The sequence below is a fragment of the Oncorhynchus masou genome, chromosome 27 (assembly GCF_036934945.1).
Source record: "Oncorhynchus masou masou isolate Uvic2021 chromosome 27, UVic_Omas_1.1, whole genome shotgun sequence".
Taxonomy (NCBI): Eukaryota; Metazoa; Chordata; class Actinopteri; order Salmoniformes; family Salmonidae; genus Oncorhynchus; species Oncorhynchus masou.
The window spans coordinates 51,721,019-51,736,497 of record NC_088238.1 but is presented as its reverse complement, the minus strand read 5'-3'; the positions used below and the strand labels follow the sequence as shown (position 1 = coordinate 51,736,497).

Below are 15,479 nucleotides of genomic sequence, written 5' to 3'. Positions count from 1 at the left end.
AGGCAAGCACACAACAAGACAACGTACCTCGGAAAACCTCCTGCTGCATCTCTGCTGCGATGTGTTCTCCCTCCTCTCTCTCTTGCTCGCTCTATCCGCTCTCTCCCTCGGTCTGTGTGAGCGTGCGTCTGCGTGAGTGTGTGTGTGTGAGAGAGTGCAGGCAAGGAGAGACGGCGCACACACAGGCAGCAGTGTGTAAAGACAGAGGGCAGGAGCGACTCTCACACTCTGTCTCTCTCGGTCTCTCTCTCTCGGTCTCTCTCTCTCGCTCGCTCCCCCTCGCTCTCTCTCTCCCTCTCACTCTCTCTCTCTCACTTGCTCCACTCTCTCTCACTTGCTCCACTCTCTCTCACTTGCTCCATTCTCTCTCACTTGCTCCACTCTCTCTCACCTGATCCACTCTCTCTCACTTGCTCCACTCTCTTTCTCTCACTTCAGTTGTGCACATGATTGTCAGTATTTTTGCCTTTTTTTCCAGCAAGTGAATTCCCCCCCCCACACCCCGAATCCAATCCTCTTTTTATTTGGAAGTGTTGTTCTCCAACCATACACACAGACACACTACTTTATATACACAAAGCCCGGCAAGATAGGGAGGGCGAGAGAGAAAGAGAGAGAGAGAGAGAGAGAGAGAGGGAGAGAGAGAAAGGCAGAGGACGCCATTTAAGCAGTTTGTTACGAGCACTGCCAGTCCCCAAAATGGCTGAAAACAAACAGGAGCAATGCCAACAACAAAAAAATCCTGGGCACTAGGAGAGAGAGAGAGAGAGAAAGAAAGAAAGGGGGAGGGGGAGAAAGAGAGACTACAGACAATAGTTGGATGGCCAATGGAAGTGAAGTTGCCGGAAAGAGGGAAGCCGAGATCAAAGAGAGTTTGAGAGAGTGAGGGGGTGGGGGAGAGGGGCGGGGGGGGGGGAGAGGGAGAGAGAGTGAGGGGGTGGGGGAGAGAGAGGGAGAGAGAGAGGGGGGTGGGGGAGAGAGAGGGAGAGAGAGTGAGGGGGTGGGGGAGAGAGAGGGAGAGAGAGGGGGAGGTGGGGGAGAGAGAGGGAGAGGGGGTGGGGGAGAGAGAGGGAGAGGGGGTGGGGGAGAGAGAGGGAGAGAGAGTGAGGGGGGTGGGGGAGAGAGAGGGAGAGAGAGAGGGGGGGTGGGGGAGAGAGAGAGAGAACGGCAGGGACACACTGTCTTTGTTTTTATTGCCTCTGTTTAAAGGGTTCAAGTTTATGGGGAGCGAGCGATGGAGAAGAAGTCAGGTGTGTGTTTGGGGTTCACTGCATGATTGAGTGACCCTAAATCCAACTCCACCCTGCTCTGCTGTATGATCGATTGTTTGACTGACAGTCAAAAGACATCTGCGTGGCCTTGCTGTGTTACTTTATGTCAAAATGATAACATCTTCCCTTGCCGTTGTCAGAATGTCTTTGAAACAAATGGAAGAAAACAAAGCGGGGAGGAACTACCTCAACTTGTCCAACAACAAACTAATTTCCATTGAAATAAGTTTTGCTACGGTGTGCATTAGTGAATATACCCCTGGTTTGGGAACCATTCAAAAATGGTGTGAATCTTATGTTGGGGGGGGCGAGAAAGAGGGGTAGTGAGGGAGAGAGAGAGCGATATTGGATGCTCCAATTTTTGGGAAAGTATGATTATTTTATACTAATATAATTGCTCAGAGAATGAGATTTTCTTTAACAAGTCATTTTTGTTAAATTATTGGCAACCCTGCTTTCAGCACTCCAGGACCTTACCCTTGCGAGGATAATGACACAGCCTTTTTGTAAAATTAAAAGCACAGGTTTTCAATGGGGTTCAAGTCTGGAGGCTGATGGTGGTAAATTAACCATTTCTTTGTGGATTATGGGTTATTGTCTTGCTGGAAGATTCACTTGTGGCCAAGTTTCAGCATCCTGGCAGAGGCAACCAGGTTTTTGGCTAAAATATCCTGGTACTTCATGATGCCATTGACCTTAAAGAGATTCTCCGGTTCTTTTGTATACTTTTTAGCCAGTAGTTCTGAAGTTAAAGCTCGAGCCAAAAGTAACCTCCGAAAATTGCGCATTAAGTCACATACAGTGATCTCCAAAAGTATTGTGACTGTGACCATTTTTGTTATTGTTTAGGCTCTGTACTCCAGCACTTGGAATTTGAAATGATACAATGACTACGAGGTTAAAGTGCAGACTCTCAGCTTTAATTTGAGGACATTTTAAATCGACATTGGGTGAACCGTTTGGAAATTACAGCAGTTTGTGTACATAGTCCCCCCATTTTAGGGGGGGGGGGACAAATTCACTTGTGTATTAAAGTAGTCAAACGTTTAGTATTTGGTCCCATAGTCCTAGTACACATTGATTACATCACGCTTGTGACGCTACAAACTTGTTGGATACATTTGCTGTTTGTTTTGGTTTAGTTGTTCAGATGATTTTGTGCCCAAAATAAATGAATGGTAAATTATTATATATTGTGTAATTTTAGAGTGACTTATTGTAAATAATGTTTCTAAAAACTTCGACATTGATGTGGATGCTACCATGATTACGGATAGTCCTGATTGAATCGTGAATAATGAGGAGTGAGAAAGTTAGACACACAAATATCATACCCCAAAGACATGCTAACCTCTCACCATTACAATAAGAGGGGAGGTTAGAATTTTTTTGGGGGGGGTATGATATTTGTGCGTCCGTAACTTTCTCAATCACCATTATTCATGCCTCTCTGAATTATTAACAGACTTCATGTCTGTGACAGAGACACGCCTATGTAGTGAATTGTGCCAAGGGCTATCAAATTTGTCACTGTCTGAAGAGTCACAGTGACAGTTCAAAGAGGCAAGCGTTATTTTAAAGGCTGTATACATTATATAGGTGTGTCGGGGGTTACTGGAGGGTTTATTAACTGCATCCGGGTCGCGTGTTTAATCCGGCAGTGTCCATGTTTATTTTGTTTATGGCATCTTTGTGTGCAGTACACGTTAGACTAAAGGCTTCCACAGACAACATGTTCGGATAATGTGCTGTTTTACGTTTTGCTAATCTGATTCTGTGAATGTTGTGTATTTTGTGGAATTGCATTAGTGGTGACACTGGTTTACTCATCTAATATGTATATACTGTATTCTACACTATCTATTGCATCTTAGCCTATGCTGCTCTGATATTGCTCATCCATATATTTATATATTCTTATTCCATTCCTTACTTATATTTGTGTGTATTAGGTAGTTGTTGTGGAATTGTTAGATATTACTTGTTAGATAATGCTGCACTGTCGGAACTAGAAGCACAAGCATTTTGCTACGCTCACAATAACATCTGCTACCCATGTGTAAGTGACCAATACAATTTGATTTGGGGGAAATGTAATTTCCCGGGTCTTGTCATTTTATTTTTTTCAGGAAATGTGAAGAGTGTTCCCGGGACAGTCCCGAGATCCCAATTACCCATGTGATTCCCTAATGCACATACACTATATTTACAAAGGTAAGTGGGCACGCCTACAAATTAGTGGATTTGGATATTTCAGCCACACCCGTTGCTGACAGATGCATAAATATCAAGCACACGCCCATGCAATCTCCATAGACAAACATTGGAAGTAGAATGGCCTTACTGAAAAGCTCAGTGACTTTCAATGTGGCATCGTCATAGGACGGCATGCCACCTTTCCAACAAGTCAGCTTCTCAAATTTCTGCCCTGCAAGAGCTGCCCCGGTTAACTTTAAGTGCTGTTACTGTAAAGTGGACACGTCAAGAAGCATCACTGACTTAATTGTAAAGTGGTAGGCCACTAAAGCTCACAGAATGGGACTGCCAAGTGCTGAAACGCGTAGAGCGTAAAAATCTTCTGTTCTCGGGTTGCAACACTCACTTCCGAGCTCCAAACTACCTCTGGAAGCAACATTAGTACAAGAACTGTTCGTCAGGAGCTTAATGAAATGGGTTTCCATGGCCGAGCAGCAGTACACAAGCCTAAGATAACCAAGCAAAATGCCAAGTCGGCTGGAGCAGTGTAAAGCTTGCCGTCACTGGACTCTGGAGCAGTGGAAACACGTTCTCTGGAGTGATGAATCACGCTTCAACATCTAGCAGTCCGACGGATGAATCTGGGTTTGGCAGATGCCAGGAGAACGCTTCCTGTCCGAATGCATAGTGCCAACTGTAAAGTTAGGAGGACGAATAATGGTCTGAGGCTGTTTTTCATGGTTCGTGCTAGGCCCCTTAGCTCCAGTGACGATTAATCTTAATGCTTCAGCATTACAAAGACATTCTAGACAACAGTTTTGGGAAGGCCATTTCCTATTTCAGCATGACAATGCCCCTGTGCACAAAACGAGGTCAATACAGAAATGGTTTGTCGAGATCGGCTTGGAAGAACTTGACTGGCATGCACAAAGACCTGACCTCAACCCCATCGAACACCTTTGGGATGAATTGGAACGCCGACTGCGAGCCAGGTCTAATCGCCCAACATCAGGGCCCGACCTCAATAATGCTCTTGTGGCTGAATGGAAGCAAGTCCTCGCAGCAATGTTACAACATCTCATGGAAAACCTTCCCAGAGGAGTGGAGGCTGTTATAGCAGCAAAGGGGGGGATAACTATATTAATGCCCATGATTTTGGAATGAGATGTACGACTTGCAGGTGTCCACATACTTTTGGTAATGTAGTGTATGTGTACATCAATGCTCTCTCTCTTGCACTGCTGTGTGTCACTCAAATGGCAAGTAAAATAAAGGTTAAATAAATTAAAAATGAAAAAGAGGCCGTTGGCTAGGACTCGAATAGCTAGGGGGCTGGCCCATGTGGGGGAGATTTAGGGGACATGGCGCAGCACATCTTCCAGGAAAACAGTCGCTTTCAAACTAAGGATTTTGTTGCTAATTGAGGTAAAACAGTAATTCTGCTCATAGATTTTGCATGTATGAACTACACATTGATACATCCAGCCTAAAGCTGGAGGTTAAAAAAATACTTAGTAGTCGCCAAAGTTCAGGAGCATGTCTTCAACAAGGGTCCCAGGACTAGTGGAAGCAAAATAGCCCCATAACATCAAAGGTGCACCACCATGTTTTACCGTTGGTATGAGGTATTTTTCTGCATATGCTTCTGTTTTTTTTCCGACAACACTGGTGTGCGTAGCTAAAGAGCTCTACTTTCACGTCATCTGACCATAGCACAGTCTGAGAGGTATACTACGAAGCAAGCTACATCTAAAGCTAGACAGCTTCAGTTTGCTTCACATTCCAGCTTAGGCTTCATCAGATGGTGGATATTGTTTGTCCGCCTGCCGCTAACTCTAGCAGGCTTGTAACTGCGCGTGGACAATTCAGTGCCACATTTTCATTTGTGCCCAAATCAAAATGAAAGAAAAGTTATCTTCCAAATTCAGGAGGCTATGGTGTGAAATTAACTTTAAGAAGTGCAGTCTTTATTTTATTACTTTGGTGTGCTTATCGATGCAGAAGCAACGTTTTCCCACTCTTAACGATAAAATAATTGTATTAAGTCATACAAAAGTTTTACTCTGCATGTAGTTTAAAATTTCGTTACTAAATGTGTATTTTGATAGGTATAAAAATGTAAACACAAAACACATTTGATTAATAAACAATTTAATCAGTTGTCTTCCCCAAATTGTTTATCCAAGCACTAATCAAAATCCACAAAGAAATTGTTTAATTGACCACAAAAATCTAAATTTTGCAATGGTCATCTCAAGTCTCCAGACTTGAAGAGAGCAGACGATGGATATCAGGGATCTGGAATGATTCTGTATGGAGGAATGGTCCATCCCTCCCAAAGTGTTCTCCAATCTCACATAACATTTGAGTGAAATACTCAGTGACGTTGTCTTCACAAGGGGAGTGTGCAGGAGTATTGAAAACGGGTGCCAATAACTTGAGCCCTATGTTTGAGATTTTGTTTTAAATATTACTTAAACAAAATCTCTTTCTCTGAGCAATTGTATTAGTATAAAATAATATAACTTCTCAATTGTATTGTATACAGCTCAGTATTTGTATTATTTCTTATATACGGTATTTTTTGCTCATGTTTATCAAGGGTGCCAATAATTATGGACCTGACTGTATACCAGCACACTTGTCTCCATGGGAACGGTGCTGGGATTGGGTGATGCTGCTGTAACCTCTCCAGCTCTTCAAGGAACTTTGTTGCTTTTCTCTCCCCTCCAATACACTCTTTCACCAATGGAGAGAGAGAGAGTCGGTGGGTTACAGAGTATGAGTGTGCTTGTGATAGTGTGTGCGTTTTTCACATAAAGTGGTGAGTGTGTGTGATTTGGGGGTTGGGTAATTGCGGCTGTTGGCGGTAATTATAGTGAGGGGTGTGCACACATGCTCACGTTACTGAAGTGTGGCTGACCAGTCCCACGAGTGTTTTTCCCCTGTCTTGTTGCAGTGGCGGCCGGCCACAAACTCTGTATTCAGAGGGAGGCCCGTCGTCCAGCCGTCCCTATTCATGCCCGTTTGCCCAAACATGATCATGGCTTCTCATGCTGTGCTACAAAGCGACACACACATCTGAATACACAGAGATGGAAGCGCCGAGGCAGCCATCTTGCTGGAAAAGCCGAGCCATTATGGAGTGATACTTTCGGTCGAAGAGTTTAGAATGAGTTTCATTGTAAAACCATTCACCATTCATATCGTTTTGTAAAGTCGTGCCCAAAGGCAGTCTTGAAGTAAGTGTGTTGAAAACACTACAAGAAAAAATACCTTTTGGCTGTTTTGCTGGGCAATCTATATGGAGTGTGCGACTATATTTATTTATTTTAATAGTTTACAATCTATAAACACAACATAAATATATTTTCTCAATGTATCATGGTTATTGTTAGGTTTGACAGAACGACTGAAAAATAGGGATCTGAAAAGCATTCAATAATTTCAACAGTGCAATTGATTTCAACAGTGAGCGGACATCATACATCCAACAGCACTCGACTTTGTATTCAATAGAATCCGGTCTCTACAATATCTTTCATGAGTCCTGCTTGAAACCGCCAGTACTGTGGCTGACACTGATACCGAGGCAGCAACTACTGCATTTCAATGTATTTGACGAGCAGCTTTGAATTCATGGCGGAAGCCTAGAGAAAAACTAGAACAAAAACTACCCCTAAAGAGACAAATCTGCTGAAGTGGGAAGTCCAGAGAAGTTTACCTCAGGTTAAAAGGTCAGGGGTCATCTTAAATGGGAACAGGAAGTGAGTCGCCCCACGAAGAGGTCAGGTTGGCAAGCATTCACTCTGTCCAGCAGACACATTTTCTTTATTAGAAAATCAATTACACATGCATACTTACATGGGCAACACTTGCACACCCACAAACATGCAGAATTGTATGCAAGCAAATTTGCAAAAGCACAACCACATATTGGAACTCTTCAACGAACACACAAATACATACTCTTGCATAAATGCACATGATTTACAGTGCACATCATGTCTGCCAAATGATTACCTGTATCAATTTGGCAGATGCCCCAAACCAGCAACGTGATCGAACATGCAGCATGTCACAGCGGATTAGGGTGGCATGCCTTCTGTCTACGCAACCACAGCTCGTGTTGAGTCACACAACGTGCGCCTTGTGAAAACGGGAAATTCGAACTGGGCGGCGGTGACTAGTGGATAGTGATTTAGTTTAATACAGAGGTGAATAGTGGATAGTGATTTAGTTTAATACAGAGGTGAATAGTGGATAGTAATTTAGTTTAGTTTAATACGGAGGTGACTAGTGGACAGGGATATAGTTTAGTTTAATAGAAAGGTGACTAATAGATAGTGAATTAATTTAGTTTAATACGGAGGTGACTAGTAGATAGTGATTTAGTTTAGTTTAATATGGAGGTGACTAGTTGATAGTGATTTAGTGTAATAGGGAGATGACTAGATGATAGTGATTTCGTTTAGTTTAATATGGAGGTGACTAGTTGATAGTGATTCATATTATTTTAATATGGGGGAACCTAGTGGATAGTGATTCAGTTTAGTTTAGTACGGAGGTGACTAGCGGACATTGATTTAGTTTAATATGGAGGTGACTGGTGGATATTGATTTAGTTTAATATGGAGGTGACTAGTGGATATTGATTTGATTTAATATACAACCAAGAGCAAACCTAAAACACATGGTTGCTTCGAGGGGAAAGGAAAGGAGAGGAGTAGAAGGGAACAGGAAAGGAGAGGAGGAGAAGGGGAAAGGAGAGGAGGAGAAGGGGAAAGGATAGGAAGACAAGGGGAAAGGAAATGAGAGGAAGAGAAGGGGAAAGGAACAGAGAGGAAGAGAATGGGAAAGAAGGAGAGGAGTGAAAGGAAAGGAGAGGAGGAGAAGGGGAAAGGGAACACCTCTAAAAGAGGCTGGAAAAGATTGGTGGAAAATCATCTGGGAGGGGTGACCGATATGGTTTGTGGTGGTGGTGTTGAAGAGGAGGAGGAGGGAGAAGGGGGGTGAATTTTCCACTGCCAGGGAAAGAACGGCTAAATCAAATTAATTAGCTTCTTCATCTCCAGGCAGCTACTCAGGCATGCTGTACTGGCAAAGAGAGGGAGAAGGAGAGTGTACACAAGAGAGAGAGTGTAGAGAACTTGGTGGAGGAGTGAAGAGCCTGTTATATGTGCTCGATTCAGGAGAGCTGGGAGGGTGGGGGCAGTGGGGCCTGGGTATTGGTGAGGGAGGAGTGGGGCATAATTCTCATATAATCAGGAGAGGAGGGTTGTTTTGCTGGTGTTCAGCGGCGAGTAAGAAGTAGCTGTGCGTTGACTGTGTGGCGGGCGGGCCTTCAGTGCTGCAATCCGGGTTTATGATACTTCCTGTTCCTAAAACGGCATACTTTTTCAGAGCGCTGTCAACACCCCAGCTCTTCCGCAATGCCTCTTTAAATAGCAGGCACACCTCAATTTGACACAGAGAAAAGAGAATGGATGTGAAGAACAGCAAAAGAAAGAGAAAGGGAGTGTGAGGGAGAGCAGGGAGTGACTAAATAAAATCATTCCCCAGTGATAAAAAAAAGGACAAACACTATGATAATACTGTTGACATCGGGAGAAAGAGAGCGAGAAAGAAAGAGGCAGATGGTCAGAGGCGGTGGCACCAAGCCAGAGAAAACATAAGAGGCAGAGCAAAAAGACAGAGAGAGAGAAAACAGTGGTTGGGCAAGGGGAGAGTCCGTGCAGCCAGCATCTGGTAGTCTCTACAGCTCAGTATGAGAGGGAGGGGGAGGCAGAGAAGAGATGGAGAGAGAATATGGGTGAAGCGAGGTGGTATGGGAGAGAGTGACAGAGGGAGGAAGAACATAAGAGAGAGGGAGAAGAAGAGAGAATAAAGGACAGGGGAGGCGGTGCGGGTGAGAGCGAGGCAGCAAAAAGGGGAGAGGTAAATAGAATTAGGGAAAGGGCAGGGCGTGAAGGATAGATAGACCAAGCGAGGGAAGGGGAGATGGCCGGAGTCAGGGGCAGTCCTCTGGGGGAGGATAGGAGGACTCAACCGTGCTGCTTGTGCCAGACTTTGTCGCACCGCACGGAGCCCAGATTAACACTAAACCGATTGTGACGGGAGGTGGGATCAAGTGCAATTAATTTAGCACCTCAGATAGTTCCGGAAAAGAAAGAGGCTTTAAAAGCCTTCACACAATGGAAAGTCACGTGTGTGAATCTCCTCCAAAAGCACTCCGTGCCTCCTGCAAGAAGACAAAGTGTTCCCTCAGACTTGGATCCTTAAATATCAAAGCGTCTTAAAGTACTAGCATGTTTGCCAGATGACGCAAGAATGACAATAAAAAATGCCTACGTGAGACATTAAGGTTGGATCTGATGATTAGGGATGTCTAAAAGAGAGCCACTTGGTGACATCATCAACACAAACAGTAAAGGAGACAGGACATTCCCTGGGCTCCCTGTGAAGGTCTGGGATGCCTTTCAAGAGAACAGCTCGCTTGTTCCGTTTAGATTTGTTAAACAAGCAAGAGCGTACCTCTTACTAAATGTCATGATTCATTTTATTACGAAAAAGCAGGCCAGTGTATATAAACTGAAACGTAATTTGTTTTTATGGAGTTGGAAGCTAAACATTTATGCTTGACCAATTAGTCTGTTAGATACTAATATTATCAGAGTGGGCTGAATCCAAACATAAATTTCTCTTCTGATCATGTGATTAGACACGGGGTGTAATTCAATAATTGCGGATACTGGATTTCCACAAGGCGCCTTCAGAAGTGATTTGCACAGCAACGTGTCCTGAATGGAAGGAATTCACAATTGATTAAGAAACCGCAGTCCCATGTTGTGACCCAGTCAGGTGGCCTACTGATGGCAAACCTGGCTGAGAAATAAATCAGGCACATGTAACAGGGCTGACAATTTCTAAATCAAGTGCGAATAAACAAAGAGTATGATAGAACCACATTTACCTATGGTATTACATAGTATGTCATCTCATGTGTTTAGTTAAGACGCTTTATGCGTACCTTTAAAGTGTGGCAGACAAAGACAAGAATACACACACACACATAGTAAACCAAGCCCAATAGTTAGTAATAGGCCTGCACTACAGGTGCATGTGTACCTGGGACATCGGTGGTAAAGGCAGGCATAAAAATCTACAGAATCTAACACTCCCTCCCCACTATTTCTTCCGGCTCTTAGCCTACCTTCCGTGAGAGACGTTTAAACAGAGGTCCAGAATCTCAGAGTCAAAATGGAGTCACTTCTATCTCCTCCCCTGCTGTTCCTGGGTCCCTCCCTATCTCTGAACGTCCCTCCCTTCCTCACTGTGCTACAGAGGACTCCCTCGCTTACGCACCCAGCTGTCGCTGGCTCGCACACTGCCAGGCAAACACTGAAAACGAGAACTCCTTCTGGACAAGGGTAATTTTAAGCCCTTCATTGAATATAACACACAAAAACAAGCACACTCATGTACGTCACCCATCCCACTGAGGACACTAGTCTCAAATTTGAAGTGTTACACACACCCACAAATGACATGCTCACAGATCAGTATTCACATGGTAGATTAGTCACCCTCTCTAGGAAAATAAGTCACAATTTACAACTCAAAGTGCCTGAGTGATAAGGTCCATAATCTGGGCCTATGTGGCTCAACATAAAATGTGAACTAAGATAGGCCTATATCATACGACAAAGACATTAGAATCCATTGACAACTTTAGGACCATGCAAGAGGGGTGGTGCTAATGAATCAACATTAGAGTATTTTGGACCAGGGTACCTGTTTTGAATTAGCATTATATACATATACTAAGCTGTTGGCATAATACAGTATATTGGACCAGGTTACCTGTTTTGAATGTAGGCAGCACCAGTAGGAGGCTGAGAGCAAGGCAGGGGACATTTCCGCATATGAACTGTTGTTGCGCAATTTCATTACCAAGCATGCCATTGGCATCATAGACCATAAGGGGGAGCCAAAAGACTGATAATGGTTTGTTTGTATAACAGCAGTGGTATCCTTTTACAGGCCTTCAGAAAGTATTCATAACCCTTTACTTTTTTCCCACATGTTGTTACAGCCTGAATTTAAAATTGATTAGAGATGTCAGTGGCTTACATACAATACCCCATAATGTCAAAGTGGAATTGTGTTTTATCAACATTTTTACTCATGAATTAAAAATGAGTATTCAACCCCTTCGTTAGAGATGTCAGTGGCTTACATACAATACCCCATAATGTCAAAGTGGAATTGTGTTTTATCAACATTTTTACTCATGAATTAAAAATGAGTATTCAACCCCTTCGTTATGGAACATTCAGGAGTAAAGATGTGCTTAACAAGTCACAAAGTAAGTTGCATGGACTCACTGTGTACAATCAGTGTTTAACATGACTACTACCTCATCCCTGTACCCCACACATTCCACAAAGACCAGAGAAAAAGCAGACATTGAATATCCCTTTTAGCATGTTGAAGTTGTTCATTACACTTATGATGGTGTATTAATACAGCCAGTCACTAAAGATACAGGCGTCCTTCCTAACTCAGAGAGGAAGGAAACCGCTCAGGGATTTCACCATGAGACCTATTGTGCCTTTAAAACAGCAAGAGTTTAATGGCTGTGATAGGAGAAAACTGAGGATGGATCAACACTGTAGGGGCTCAACAATACTAACCTAATTGACAGAGTGAAAAGGAAGCCTGTACAGAATAAAACATGCATCCTGTTTGCAACAAGGCACTAAAGTAATACGGCAAAATATGTGTCAAATCCAATACAACACATTAGTGAGTACCACTCTCCATACTTTCAAGCATAGTGGTGGCCACATCATAGTATGGGTATGCTTGTAATGGAAAGGGCTGGGGATTTTTTTTCAGGATTAAAAAAAAGATACAGAATGGTGCTAAGCACAGGCAAAATCCTCAACCTTTCAGCGGGACAATAACCTAAAACAAGGCCAAATATGCACTGGAGTTGCTTATCAAGAAGACAGCTTATGTTCCAGTGGCCGAGTTAGATTTTCAAATAGATTTGTCAAAACTATGGCAAGACCTGAAAAAGGTTTTCTAGCAATGATCAACCACCAATTTGGCAGAGCATGAAGAACTTTAAAAAAAAATATTTTAAAAAAAAAGGGAAAATGTTGCACAATTCAGGTGTGGAAAGCTTAGACTTACCCAGAAAGGGGTGTGAATACTTATGTAAATGAGATGAATTTCAATTTTAATAAAATACCAAACATTTCTAAAAACATGTCAATATGGGGTAGTGTAAGAGAAAAAAAACATTTAAAATATATTTTGAATTCAGGCTGTATTTTTTTTTTTGTCAAAGCACTTGGAAATAATAAGGATACAGCTGATCTGACTACTACAATAGCTTGAGGGTGGGAACTTGACAACTGTCATATACAGAGTCTGCCAAATAAATGAGAGCAAAGTGGCATGTTCATGCTGTCAACAGTCAAACAACCTTCAATTCCCAAACACATAAACAGAGTCAATAAGTAACTTTGATTTCTTTATTACTTTAAACAAAATACAGTTACTACAATCCTTTCATTTAAAATCACTCAATAATCGAAGGTGTACATTTGAAACTACCATTCTATACTTTAAAAAGGAGCAGCATACTGAAGAGCCTAGCCACTAAGAAAAGTATTTGCAAATCGGTAATGCAAACTGATTGGTTTATGGACATGTCGTTTAAAAATCAACCGATGCAGTGCAATCAATGTGATCATATATCTGTAACAACTTCCCTGTTCAACCTACTTGCTCTAGTCTTTAAAAAGTAATCCTGGCTACACACTCATGCAAGAACAAACAAAAAAGTTGTTAAGGGGGACAACATTATACAATATGTTAAATCAGCTTTTAGGTGTACATTTTTAGTCACTTGGTCTTGTGCTGTAGCAAGAGTTTTGTGAACAATGTCTACAGTGGCTGGTCCACTCCTGAGCCAGTCAGTGGCAACAACCAGGTCCTTCCATGGTGAAAACACTTCTGGTACCTAGTGACACAGGAAATTCGTGAAACGGAGAAATAGCTCGCTACTTAGTTAGTACAATCCCCGATCTCAATTTAGATGGTACCTGAATATGTAAGCTGTCAACGTTATACAACACATATACTATTTAAAAGTATATCAAACAACGGGTCTGCTTGAACGCTAACTTTCAGTTTCTCTGGTAGCTAACAGGACTCCATTTTTCTTGCCAACAAGAAGCACAAGCCACAACACCGCCATGTTGAGACGAGGTTAACGTTGAATGTACAACGTTAAGTTAGTTGGTAGTAGCTAGCAATTAAGACGGGAAACAAAGTGGTCCCAAAAAAACAAAAACATGAATTAACATTCAAGAATCAAACAAAATAAATGTATAGCAACGATATTGAAAAAAAAAAAACAAGACGATCAGAGAATGTCATGAGCTGCTAGTCAACTACTCCGTCCAAGAGACAGACAACCAGCAGTGTTTTAACCATGTTGTATAGATTAAAGTTAGCATGCCAACTCTGCTAACTAGCAAGATTACGCAACACGTATACAAATAACTGAAACAATTCGGTAGCCAACTATCGTAACTATATCAAAACTAACAAACTCCATGCCAATCCTTTTTCTATGAATTTACAGACTTAGCTAACATATTTATACAACTGACCAACAGGGTAGCTAGTGACTGAGGTTGGCTGGTCGCTCCGGATGCCATTTTGCTTGCAACTATATTAGTTAGATGTTTTCCTATTTAAAAATGAAACACTAACTAGCAAGCCAATGCATCTCTATTGTACTCGGTAATATTTAAACAAAACCAGCGCTAAAATAGTATAAAACATATGTTGCTAATTTTCCATCGTTAGTTACATAGCCTATTCAATCGCGGGTTTTAACAGTGCCTACAGAGGTACCGACGTTAGCTAGCTGGCAACTAACATGAGCTACATCGTGCTAACTACTTAGCCAGGGGTAGGCAAACCCTGGTCCTGGAGTGAAAAGGGAAAGTGTGTTGAATTTGGGCAATCGCCGAAATGACCAATTAGTTGGTCAGGTGTGGTGCCTAATTGGAACAAACTCTTGTTTTCTGCGGCACCAAATATTCTAGTACTACTATGTGGAAATCTGATTTTACATAGACTTTGGCTTGCCGTCTAGACACTTACCGCCAAAGCCAAGCTGGTTCACTTCGTTTTAGACGTGGCCTTCCAATCTCGTCCCTATTTCAGAATATAAATAAAAATGTACATAACATTAACGAAATTTACTCTAAAAACGATTATTTCAAGCTTTCCCGTTATAATTACGGTAACGTCTTTCACCGTTATTGTATTAATCACCGCAGGCTTTTGTCGGATTTTCCCAGTTGGAGTACTTCAAATAACACTGATCACGCCGGCATGGTTTCCACTTGAGACCGAGGATTCTCGCGTAGTCCCGTAAAAAAACGAAATGTTGTCGTAAAGTAATAGTAACTTCGACATCTTCTTAAAAAAATAAGAAAAATAACTAGTTTTAACTCGTTTAAAAATAATAATACTAAGCGAAAAACCACTTTAAATATGTCTTTGATTTCCGAAAGGTCGAGGTAGGCCTCGTGAACGAGCTTCTTTTCCAAGAGTTGTAGCCGATCCAGAGCGAGACGAACGAGACAACACGGATTTAAAAAAAACAATTGCTTAGAGAGGAAAAATAAGAATCGGTGAAGTTCGGCAAAAATCGGAAATAAGGCGGGTTTTTCCAACGCCATCGTATCTCTATAGCATTGGTTAATTTCTGCTTATTAATGTATATTAATGATGTAATTGACCAACCACACTGCATTTGATTGAATATTTATAGAACTACAACCATATTTACATTGTAGCCCCGCCTCTGCTCTGTTCTGACCAATGGTGAGCATTTCAATCAATTTAGTGCCTGCTTTATGTTTCAATTGGCTAAAGAAGAAAACGTAAGCTACAATTGGTCATGCGTCTTATGAAATG

General features: G+C 42.2%; 1 long non-coding RNA gene across 1 annotated transcript; it reads right to left on the bottom strand.

Moving 5' to 3' along the window:
* Nucleotides 1-12,998: 12,998 nt before the first annotated feature.
* Nucleotides 12,999-15,372, bottom strand: LOC135516391 (uncharacterized). Its single transcript, XR_010451926.1, has 3 exons — nt 14,814-15,372; nt 14,658-14,711; nt 12,999-13,503 (listed from the first exon to the last, which is right to left on the bottom strand). It is a non-coding gene; the product is annotated as an uncharacterized LOC135516391 (long non-coding RNA).
* Between the last annotated feature and the right edge of the window lie 107 nt (nt 15,373-15,479).